The sequence below is a fragment of the Triticum aestivum genome, chromosome 7A (genome assembly GCF_018294505.1).
Source record: "Triticum aestivum cultivar Chinese Spring chromosome 7A, IWGSC CS RefSeq v2.1, whole genome shotgun sequence".
In the NCBI taxonomy this organism is placed as follows: Eukaryota; Viridiplantae; Streptophyta; class Magnoliopsida; order Poales; family Poaceae; genus Triticum; species Triticum aestivum.
In genome coordinates, this window is record NC_057812.1 from 2,176,105 (window position 1) to 2,188,624 (window position 12,520).

The following is a 12,520-nucleotide window of genomic DNA, read 5'->3' on the forward strand; positions in this document are numbered from 1 at the left end:
AGTGGCATGCCTGGAAACTTGCGGCATGACTACAATTCCGCAACTCGCGGTACCCCTGCAGGCTTACCGAATAGTCATACATCTGGTTTCTTCTGGTAGGTGCGTATGCACATTTTGCATTCATAGTCCACCTAGTGGGAACGCAACAAGCGGGCAGAATTGTTTGTTTTAAAATCCCCAATATGTAAAAAATGTGGGAACATGGTGTGCCTGCGCATTCCAGCTTACGGCAAGAACAACTCACCCTGTGCAAAAGACCTCCTTGCTCTTCAATGCGCACTCCAAACTTTCTATCCATTCTTTCCTGCTTGGACACAACATAAGTGGAATTTTCTGATCCATCTAGTATCTCTCTAATCTGACATTTGCTGACAGCATCTATGCTCCATAAGACCATCTTAAAGACACTAGGTGTGAAAACTGTTGCGGCGTGTTCCTCAAGCGGCGAAGCATTTTCCTCTGTAAATGGAACGGGCTGCAAGGCTTCGACGTCATGGAGAGCTTCGTTAATCCGTCATGACGCAAGGCAACGCTCATAGTGCTCTAGCATTTCAAACAACGACATCTTACCCTCAAGATGCGTATGTAGCACAGAGTTCAAGCTCTCACTCCTCTGATTGCTGCTCAATCCTAGGAAACAACGCCCCTCAAGATATGGAGCACACCACAACTTTCTCATCTGATACATCTGATGCAGCCAAGACTCCTCACTGGTTACTTTATTCCGTTGTAAGAATTGTATCCATTTTATCTCATGCTCTTTAATGGAAGAAGTATCATAAATGAAAGATCTGAATTCCTCCTTTACGTCATCATCATGCAGATGGCGTACAATGTTCTGCTGAATGTGCCATATACATAGTCTACGGTTTGAGTCTGGCCAGACCATCCTTATTGCTCTCTGCATTGCAAGGTCCCCATCTGTGATCACAGATATCGGATGCTTCTGTGCCATGCAATCAGAAAAGGTCCGCAACATCCACTCGTATGACTGGCTTGTTTCATGAGAAATTATACCACAGCCAAATATAACAGTGCTGCGGTGGTGATTCAACCCGACAAAAGGCACGAATGGCAGATTGTATTTGTTGGTTCTGTATGTGCTATCGAAAACAATGACGTCTCCGAAAGCCTCGTAGTCAAGTCGCGATTGACTATCAGCCCAGAACAGTCCCTTCAGATGGCCATGCTCGTCTACCAAGTACTTGAAGAAAAAATCCACATCTCGCTCTCGCCTCGCCATCATGTGCATGATCACCGTTTTAGCATCACCGGCACTGATTGTCTCCTGCTTATTAGCATGGCAGAAATTATAAACGTCCCTCTTTATGCATCCAACCTTATCAAATCCACCGTATTGAAAGCACAAAATATCCATAATACGGTATTTGCGGATCCCACATTTTTCCATGTCCGCAATGTCCGCTTTCTGCTCATCGCTAATTCGTCTGTGCGAACGCAGCAGACAAGAAAGATTCCGTGGGGCTAGAGGATGGCTGTGCTCATCGACGAAATCCTTGACAAACCACCGACCGGTTTCCTCCTGTCTCGTAATGACCAATTTAGCATTACACCCAACACGAGTTAAACTTCGTGGCCTCCTTTTTCTATCTTCCATCTTTCTTTTCATGTGCTTATCTTCGCGAAACCCTTGACGACTACACACAATTTTCCTTAAAATTATGTATTTGTTGGATCCATCCCACTCAACGTAGCTTTTCCTCACACTAAAACCTTTTTCGAGAGCATATTTGTTGTAGAATTCATAACCTTCAGCCTCACTATCAAACATCTTGCTGACAACATTTACATACTCGAACATACTCTCATCACTTGCATACGCCATGTCTTCCTGCATATGACATGTGAGGGAAACCAATCATTAACATCTTTCTGTTTATCAATGTTGCAGGTGTAAAATAGCTCATAGGCAAAGACAAGTGCATGGAAAAGACTTTGCTGGTTTGACATGTGAGGGAAACCAATCATCAACATCCAACAAGTAGTATCTCATCTTCCTTTAAACTATATTTCATGCGCTATGCAAACCTAAAGTGATGATGACTTTAATAAACTAAATTAAGTGAACTATGGAACCAGTATCTCATCTTCCTTTACTATATCTCATCTCAAACGTCAACATCTTACTTAAACAAACATGATGCGATTAGCTCAAGAGAAACTATGCCACGATGAAGCTTTCCATTCGTTGTTCTAGTCCGTACCCGGATCTTGTGGGGTTGAGGTTGTACTGCATGCACGGTGGAGGGGCACAATGGCCAAGAGAACGAGCAGAATGCCAAGCCGAATACATACCTTAAGGATGGTACGCGCGAAGAGATGGGATCGCCGCCGCGGTCGCCGCCGATTCAGCCGGCGCAGATCCGGCCTTCTTCTTCTTCGGCGACGGCGTGGGGGGCTGGGGTTGGTTGGGTGGAGGACGAGGACGATGAATTCATTCCTCTCGCCGGGCAGGTCGAGGACGGAGAAGGTCAGGAGCGGCGAGCGGCGACGAATAGATCGGAGGAGGATTCTGAACTGGATCGAGTAGACATGGATCTGGTCCTCAGGTGATCGGTTCAAGAAAAGATATTTCCCCCTGGACCATTATGCCCTTATCGCAATTAACATATTAAATTTAATCAATTAAAATTCCCCGCAAGATCTGACGGCTAATAAAAATCAGACGTGATCAGACATGTAAGTACTGCTAAGTACTCCGAGTACTAACCCAATCACCGTAAAACAGCTCTTTAGAGATACATTCAGAACACATCAGTAATTATAAATAGAATATGTGTTGAGCGACAAAGAAGATTATGTATGACATACCACCAAAGGAGATTTGAGCATTTTTGCAAGGTAATTTCTTCATAAGTCTTCTTTAGCAATGAACGATACTGCAGTCCGTGCAAAATTAATGCAATCCCGCTAACAAAAATGGTGGAACATGAGTTCTCAAAGGGATCCAGTTGAATGATTTACGCAAACTGTAGAGCAAATTAGAATCGACTATATGTGTATGGAGCCCCCCACTATATTTACCACACTGATCTACCCTATATGAATATCACTGAATTTTTGTTTATCTTCATATTACATACAAAGCTCCGATGCAAAGCAATGTTCCTCCATATGTAGATGCAATAAGATGTACAACTGCCATATCATGTCAAGTTTTAACATCTCAGACACAATTTTGTAACTTGAAATTTTCCAAGAAAGAATAGCATAACCAAATAACACTACGATAGCAGAAGCATACAACATCACAACATCAAATATATCCAATTCAAAAGCAAGTTCAGGGAGAGGGAGAAGGGGAAGAGATGCTCACGTTCTTCTTTCAGGTTGGGCTTGCGGGCGTTGATGGCGGCAGCGAGGAGGTGGGGGAGGCAATCAGACTCGACGGGCACGATGTGCGACGGCAACTCCTCACGGCCATTGTAGCAGAGGAACACGGGGCAGTCGTGGAAGACCATCGTCTTGGCGCGCTCCTCCTTCCCAAGCTCCTACAACTGGAAACCGAACTCCTCCAGATTGGGGGCCATGGCGGGAATCGCCGCGTCCGAAGCGTATGAGGCCGCCGATGCTAGGAGGACCCAGAGCAGAGTAATGGCGTGCGCATAGGCTGATTCGGTGGTGCTTCTCGACGATCTGGGTGGGGCAGCAAAGGAACTGCGATTCGATCCAGGCAGAGGAGAGGGATTGGGAAAGGGAAAGATGAACTCGAGAGGAAAGGGGAAGTTCTGTAACCGATTAAACCGAGAAAATTGGTGGGGATGCGCAGAGGTGCGGTTCTCGTGGATTTGGAGAGGCAAAGAGGCAGAAGGAAATCAAACAGTTGGTAGATTAAAAGTGAAACGCATCGGTTCATTGATAATGGAAGACGGAACATGTCCTCTTCAATTCATTACTGGAGTTTAATCACATGATTCTGGGAAAGAAATGCTGAGGTGGCATGCTGCTGATTTGGTGAGGCTGCAAACTAAATGATGATGTGGCATGATGATGACTTGGATAGTGTGCATGTTGAGAGAATTGTAGTAGTGGGGATCAACTTCTTAAGAATGTAAGATTCACACTTCCACAATCCATATAAAATCTCCGGAATCTCCAATCTAGACGTCCTGCAGAGTTTAAACATTTTTAACCATTCTTTCATGACAAACAAGAGATTGGGACATCGGGGGTGGTTCTTTGCTGCTCCTTCCGTTCCTTTATTGTTTCATCGCTCACTCCATCATGGATGCCGACCTCTTTAAGACATGCCAGGGACTAGATCTTCATGCCGCTGAAGTCATTTAGATCATTGTGTACGAGCTGGAGTGGCTCGAGGCACGGCAGAGATCCCTCTTTAATTTCTAGCCCAGTTATGACTTCCACTATGACGCATAGGCATCGCAGTCATCCGAATTTATCATGTCTGATGATGAGCCTGTGTAGTTGAGTTGCAATCAGCTTCAGGTACACCAGGACGTGCACTTTGCCAAGGACAGCAAGAATGTAACTGCTCAGGTTATCTAAAGGGATTGGCAAGCACAACTTAGTGAGACCAGACAGCATGCTCAGGCTATTAGCAAGTCATGTTCAGTGAGACTGAAAGAGCTTTGTTTGCATTGGTGCCTCTATTGATGAACCGGGGTTGCAACTAACATCGGTGGTTGATTCGCACCATATTTTCACCTTTGTCATGTACTTCACATGCTCCATGATCTGTGCGAAACTTTGACTCTTGTTGTCCAACGAATCCGGGTAGCGTTTCCAATTTACTTTTCTCAGCCAATTCTGCAGCCTTCACATTCTTGGGCTTCCTTCATTTTGTTGGAGCTTAAACTTTCCCAAAAGATAAATTAAACATGGCGGCTCCATTTAAGCTGCTTTTATCTCCTTCCGAAGCGCTGGACCGTAACAGCTGGTTAGCAGCACTGTTTCAAATAGCCCGCTATAGCTCCGCTATAGCACGCTATAGCGTTTACAAAAGGTCTTGCGCTAAGAGATTTTAGTCCAAACAAATGAATAAACATTTTAAATAGCGCGCTATAGCTCCGCTATAGCACGCTATAGCATTTGAAAGAGGTCCGGCGCTAAGATGCTTAGCGCGCTATTTAAAACTTTGGTTAGCAGCAATGGCCGGATCAAGGCCGGGCCTATAGTTAATACTGAAAGAAACATCTAGCCTACAATTTAACTTATACATCCCTGAGTCCTGCGGATTACCATATTTATTACCTCTTGCGGTACAGTCTACTGCGGATCTAGTATTCATTTCCTATCCTCATGCAGTGCAGTCCACCGAGAATCTCTTTATTTTTTATTCTAGCATCTGTTTGCGTTAATTAATTGCATTCCCCAAGAGACTGTCCCCGTGCTTCCCACATGCCCTGATCTGATGCAGGTTGCCTTTGGAAGAGGGATCAACAAGATACTACCAATCAAAGAGCTAGCGGTGAGAAAAGTGGGCTGCTGGTTCTTGATTGATCGATGCTGCGAGGGTTCAAGGAGGAGGTGGAGATCAAACCTCTCCTTGAGCAGAAGGTGGATGTACAATCTCCTCCTAAGCATGAGGAAGAGGAGGAAGCCGAGGAATTTCCTCAAGTGGACAACAGCGCCTTCTCCGATTTAGGTCCTTCTACCAGAGTTGAGCCCGAGATCAGGCTCATCTCACTTGACTTGCTAATGACTGCTTATAGCTCATCTCACTTGACTTGCTAATGACTGCTTATTATAGCTAGGAAGGACGTACTATTATAAATTGCATACAACTTTCCCCTGGAAACTATGTGTCCCTTTCTAACGCGATTTCGGCAACCATTTCCATGAAATATGAGGATACATCTTCTAATCTCCCCCCTTCTTGTATGGAGCCTTTACTTGATGTAAGGATGGTCAATGCTGCCTCTCGGCCAAGGCTGATGTCTGTAACATTCATTGTTTGTTAATTAATTATACCTTTGCTTATGTGTGTTTAGATGTGTCGATCCGAGGCAGAGAGATTGGGGCACCAATTAGTGTTTCACTGGGGGCCATGAGACCCCTTGTTGGTAAGCTGGATATGCTGCTGCAAGCTCCTCTTTTACAAGGATGCTCACTAGTAGAAAACAGGGCTTTGGTCCAGGCCGGGTCAGTCCATTAGTCCCGGTTCAGTCTAGAACCGGGACCAATGTGGGCATTGGTCCCGGTTCGTGAGCCCAGGGGGCCGGCCGGGCCACGTGGGCTATTGGTCCCGGTTCATTTGGACCTTTTGGTCCCGGTTGGTTGGATGAACCGGGACCAATGGGCCTCGCTCCTGGCCCACCACCATTGGTCCCGGTTGGTGGCTTGAACCGGGACCAAAGGCTCCCCTTTAGTCCCGGCTCATGTCACCAACCGGGACCAATGAGGTGCCTATATATACCCCTCGCTCGCGAGCAGAGCACCCCAGTGCTCTGTTTTTCTCTGGCCGAGGGGGAGAGGGCTTTGTGGTGCTCTAGCTCACCTCCTATGCACATGAGGTGTTCGATGGAATGCCCGAGCCACACTACTTAAGCTTTCTCCTCTCGAAGCTCGACCTCCAAGCTCCATTTTCCTCGAGATTTGTCTAGATTTAGCGGTCCGTCACGCCCCGTCCCCGTCTTCACCGCCGTCGATCACCCGCGCCGATCTCATCACCGACACCACCGTGGTGAGCCTCTTGTTCTTATCTTCTTTCTGAAAGGAAAAATATTCTTACTTGTATGTTTAGATAGATACTTGTATCATTTTCTTACATTTATTATTGCATCTTATATAGTGCGATGGTTTTGGTATCCGCCCCCGTCGGCCCTCGTCCTGTCTATGATTCGGATGTGGTATGTATATTATCTTTATGACTATTGGTTCATTTATTGTTTATGAAAATTATGCCGACCAACGTGACATAAATTTTATTTATCTAGGATGTATGTGAATCGGAAATGCCAACCGACCCTATTGTCGAGAGGTTAAATTTAGTTGAAGAAGAAAATAATTTGTTGAAGGAAAGAATAAAAAAAATTGAGGAGGAGAAGATGATATTGGAGTTGCATGTTGCGGATGTCGTCGATAATCACAAGATCAAGATGGATGCAATGCGCTTGAAGATTAGAAAGATTAGAAAATATGCCATTCATACCGAGGCTTGGTATCATTATGCCGTTTGATCAATTGTTACCTTGGTTGCGATTATGATCGCATTTGTTTTCGCATTGAAATGTTTTACATAGTTTCAATGTATGGTTTAATTAATTAGATGCTCTGGAGAGCTATATGTTGTTAGATGAGAACTATGTATGCACTTTGGTTTTAATGTGATGATGAACTTCTATTAATTTGGACACTTAATTATATATAATGCACACAGATGAACCGGCAATGGATGTACGGTGACAGACACACCCGCGAGTACATTAAGGGCGTGCATGAGTTTCTCGATGCGGCTGAGGCAAACAAGCAGAATGGTTTTATGTGTTGTCCATGCACTGAATGTGGGAATACGAGGTCTTACTCTAACTGGAAAATCCTTCACTCCCACCTGCTTTACAAGGGTTTCATGCCACACTATAATGTTTGGACGAGGCACGGAGAAATAGGGGTTATGATGGAAGACGGCGAAGAAGAAGACTACGATGACAACTATGTGCCCCCTGAATACGGTGATGCTGCAATGGGGGGAGCTAGTGAAGATCAAGAGGAACCCGACGATGTGCCCAATAAAGCTGCAACGGGTGAAGCTGCTGAAGATCAAGAGGAACCGGACGATGTGCCCGAAGATGATGATCTCCGCCGGGTCATTGTCGATGCAAGGACGCAATGCATTAGTCAAAAGGAGAAGCTGAAGTTCGATCGCATGTTAGAGGATCACAAAAAAGGTTTATACCCCAATTGCGAAGATGGCAACACAAAGCTCGGTACCGTACTGGAATTGCTGCAGTGGAAGGCAGAGAATACTGTGGCTGACAAAGGATTTGAGAAGCTACTGAAAATATTGAAGAAGAAGCTTCCAAAGGATAACGAATTACCCGACAGTACATACGCAGCAAAGAAGGTCGTATGCCCTCTAGGATTGGAGGTGGAGAAGATACATGCATGCCTTAATGACTGCATCCTCTACCGTGGTGCATACAAGGATCTGAACGCATGCCCGGTATGCGGTGCATTGCGGTATAAGATCAGACGAGATGACCCTGGTGATGTTGATGGCGAGCCCCCCAGGAAGAGGGTTCCTGCGAAGGTGATGTGGTATGCTCCTATAATACCACGGTTGAAACGTCTGTTCAAAAACGAAGAGCATGCCAAGTTGATGCGATGGCACAGTGAGAACCGAAAGAAAGATGGGAAGTTGAGAGCACCCGCTGACGGGTCGCAGTGGAGAAAAATCGAGAGAAAGTACTGGGATGAGTTTGCAAAGGACCCAAGGAATGTATGGTTTGCTTTAAGCGCGGATGTCATTAATCCTTTCGGGGAGCAGAGCAGCAATCACAGCACCTGGCCCGTGACTCTATGTATGTATAACCTTCCTCCTTGGATGTGCATGAAGCGGAAGTTCATTATGATGCCAGTTCTCATCCAAGGCCCTAAGCAACCCGGCAATGAAATTGATGTGTACCTAAGGCCATTAGTTGAAGAACTATTACAGCTGTGGAATGAAAACGGTGTACGTACGTGGGATGAGCACAGACAGGAGAAATTTAACCATAAGGCGTTGCTGTTCGTGACCATCAACGATTGGCCCGCTCTCAGTAACCTTCCAGGACAGACAAACAAAGGATACCACGCATGCACGCACTGTTTAGATGACACTGAAAGTATATACCTGGACAAATGCAGGAAGAATGTGTACCTGGGCCATCGTTGATTTCTTCTGACCAACCATCAATGTCGAAAGAGAGGCAAGCATTTCAAAGGCGAGGCAGATCACCGGAAGAAGCCCGCCATGCACACCGGTGATCACGTGCTTGCTATGGTCAATGATTTACACTACGTAATCTTTGAAAAGGGTCCCGGTGGACTAGCTGTTCCGAATGACGCTGAGGGACACGCACCCATGTGGAAGAAGAAATCTATATTTTGGGACCTACCCTACTGGAAAGACCTAGAGGTCCGCTCCTCAATCGACGTGATGCATGTGACGAAGAACCTTTGCGTGAACCTGCTAGGCTTCTTGGGCGTGTATGGGAAGACAAAAGATACACCTGAGGCACGGGAGGACCTACAACGTTTGCACGAAAAAGACGGCATGCCTCCGAAGCAGTATAAAGGTCCTGCCAGCTACGCTCTTACGAAAGAAGAGAAAGAAATCTTCTTTGAATGCCTGCTCAGTATGAAGGTCACGACTGGCTTCTCGTCGAATATAAAGGGGATAATAAATATGCCAGAGAAAAAGTTTCAGAACCTGAAGTCTCATGACTGCCACGTGATTATGACTTAACTGCTTCCGGTTGCATTGAGGGGGCTTCTATCGGAAAACGTCCGATTAGCCATTGTGAAGCTATGTGCATTCCTCAATGCAATCTCTCAGAAGGTGATCGATCCAGAAATCGTACCAAGGCTAAGGAGTGAGGTGGCGCAATGTCTTGTCAGTTTCGAGCTGGTGTTCCCACCATCCTTCTTCAATATCATGACGCACATCCTAGTTCATCTAGTCGACGAGATTGTCATCCTGGGGCCCGTATTTCTACACAATATGTTCCCCTTTGAGAGGTTCATGGGAGTCCTAAAGAAATATGTCCGTAATCACGCTAGGCCAGAAGGAAGCATCTCCATGGGCCATCAAACAGAGGATGTTATCGGGTTTTGTGTTGACTTCATTCCTGGCCTTAACAAGATAGGTCTCCCTAAATCGTGGTATGAGGGGATACTGACTGGAAAAGGCACTCTTGGAAGAGACTCAATAATATGCAGAGACGGATATTCTTGGTCTCAAGCACACTACACAGTTCTACAGAACTCTATCTTGGTGACCCCGTATGTCGATGAACACAAGAACAGTCTGCGATCCAAACACCCGGAGCAGTGCGACGACTGGATTACATGTGAACACATCAGGACTTTCAGCAGTTGGTTGGAAACACGTCTCAGAGGTGACAACACTGTTTGTGATGAGTTGTACTTGTTGTCTAGGGGACCATCTTTGACTGTATTGCCTTACAAAGGATACGAGATAAATGGGGATACATTTTACACGATCGCCCAAGATCAAAAGAGCACCAACCAAAACAGCAGTGTCCGCTTTGATGCAGCAACCGAGAGCGAAAAGGATACATATTATGGTTACATAGTGGACATATGGGAACTTGACTACGGACTTGATTTTAAGGTCGCTTTGTTTAAGTGCAAATGGGTCAATCTGTTAGGCGGCGGGGTACAGGTAGACCCACAGTACGGAATGACAACAGTGGATCTGAAAAATCTTGGGTACACTGACGAACCGTTCGTCCTAGCCAATGATGTGGCACAGGTTATCTATGTGAAGGACATGTCTACCAAACCGAGAAAAAGAAAAGATAAGGAAGCGAATACATCATACGATGAGCCAAAGCGCCACATAGTTCATTCAGGAAAAAGGGACATCCTGGGAGTGGACGGCAAGACAGACATGTCTGAAGATTATGAAAAGTTTCATGAAATTCCTCCCTTCAATGTCAAGGCTGACCCAAGCATCCTGATAAACAATGAAGATTATCCATGGTTACGGCGCAATAAGCAAATGACACAAGCGAAGAAAAAGTGAAGACTTTCTCCCGCAACTTTGTAACACTCGAACATGCTACCATTATCCGTTTTGTACATGCACATGCTATGTGGGTGAAATTATGATACCATCCCAACTTTCAACTTTTTCAGAGTTCATTTGAAATGCTTTCATGTCTTATGGTTCGGCCCTCGTAGTACCATGACCATTAGTCCCTGGCCCATGCCAACTTTCAAACCGAGACTAAAGGGTTAGTCCTCGTTGCGGACCGAGTTTAGTCCCACCTCGCCAACCGAAGGGGGCTCACACCGATTTATAAGCCGTTCCCTCTCTGCCTTGTTGAGCTCCTCTCAAAGTGAAAATAGATGCCCTAATAGAGAAAAGTTTAACCTAAATTCATAGTGAATTTCTCTAAAATTCATAGAAATTTACTAGGAATTTAGGTTGAATTTTCTCTATAAGCGCATCTATTCTCGTTTTTTAGTAAGTTAATCACAAACTTGTGATTCAAACAATTTTCAAAGAATTCAAATTTTAACTATTCAAATTTGAAAACTAATGGCACTAACAGAAAGTTTATAATTTTGCTAACCTAAAAGCAAACGGAATTAAGAATTAAAGCAAAAAACAAAAGAAAATAAATAATGCAAAAAACAAATCAAAAATGCAGGGAAAAACTATTTTTATAGTAAAGTTAATCACAAAATAAAATAAATAAAGCAACAAAGAAAACAAAAAAACTAAAAAAGTGTTTTCAAATTTGAAAACTAATGGCACTAACAGAAAGTTTATAATTTTTCTAAAACTAATGGCACTAACAGAAAGTTTATAATTTTGCTAATCTAAAAGCAAACAGAATTAAAAATTAAAGCAAAAAACAAAAGAAAATAAATAATACAAAAAACAAATCAAAAAAACAGGAAAAAACTATTTTTATAGTAAAGTTAATCACAAAATAAAATAAATAAAGCAACAAAGAAAACAAAAAAACAAAAAAATTATTTTTAAATTTGAAAACTAATGGAATTAACAAAAAGTTTATAATTTTTCTAAAACTAATGGCACTAACAGAAAGTTTATAATTTTGCTAACCTAAAAGCAAACAGAATTAAAAATTAAAGCAAAAAACAAAAGAAAATAAATAATCCAAAAAACAAATCAAAAAAACAGGAAAAACTATTTTATAGTAAAGTTAATCATAAAATAAAATAAATAAAGCAACAAAGAAAACAAAAAAATTATTTTCAAATTTGAAAACTAATGGCATTAACAAAAAGTTTATAATTTTTCTAAAACTAAAAGTATAAAGAATTAAAAAATAAAGCGAAAACAAAAGAAAATAAATAAAGCAACAAAAAAACAAAAAAAATGCCACCTACTGGGCCACCACGGCGTGAATACGACTAGAAACCCTACCATGGGCCAGGATTCAGGCCCGCAGCAGGCCCAGTAGGCCCACAGGCATTGCAGTGACAGATTAGACCCGAAAGCCTGCAGTTGAGAGGAGCTCGGGAGGGTGGGCGCAGAAGCGCTTATAAACCACTCCCGAGCCCTCTCAACTAGCGAGGTGGGACTAAACTTTTGGGCGGAGGGCAGCACAAGGCCATTGGTCCCGGTTGGTGGGAAGAACCGGGACCAAAGGGGGGCATTGGTCCCGGTTCGTCGCACCAACCGGGACCAATGGACCCCTTTGGTCCCGGTTCGCCTCACCAACCGGGACCAAAGGCCGCCGCTTCCCGCCCTTTGGGCTGCTGAAAAGAGGCCTTTGGTCCCGGTTGGTGGCACCAACCGGGACTAACGGGGGGCATTGGTCCCGGGTTGAGCCACGAA

General features: G+C 44.2%; 1 pseudogene; it reads left to right on the forward strand.

Annotated features, from left to right (window-relative positions):
* Positions 1-5,484: 5,484 nt before the first annotated feature.
* The window catches only part of LOC123150014 (disease resistance protein RGA5-like), a 33,378-nt pseudogene continuing 26,342 nt past the window's right edge, over positions 5,485-12,520 (forward strand).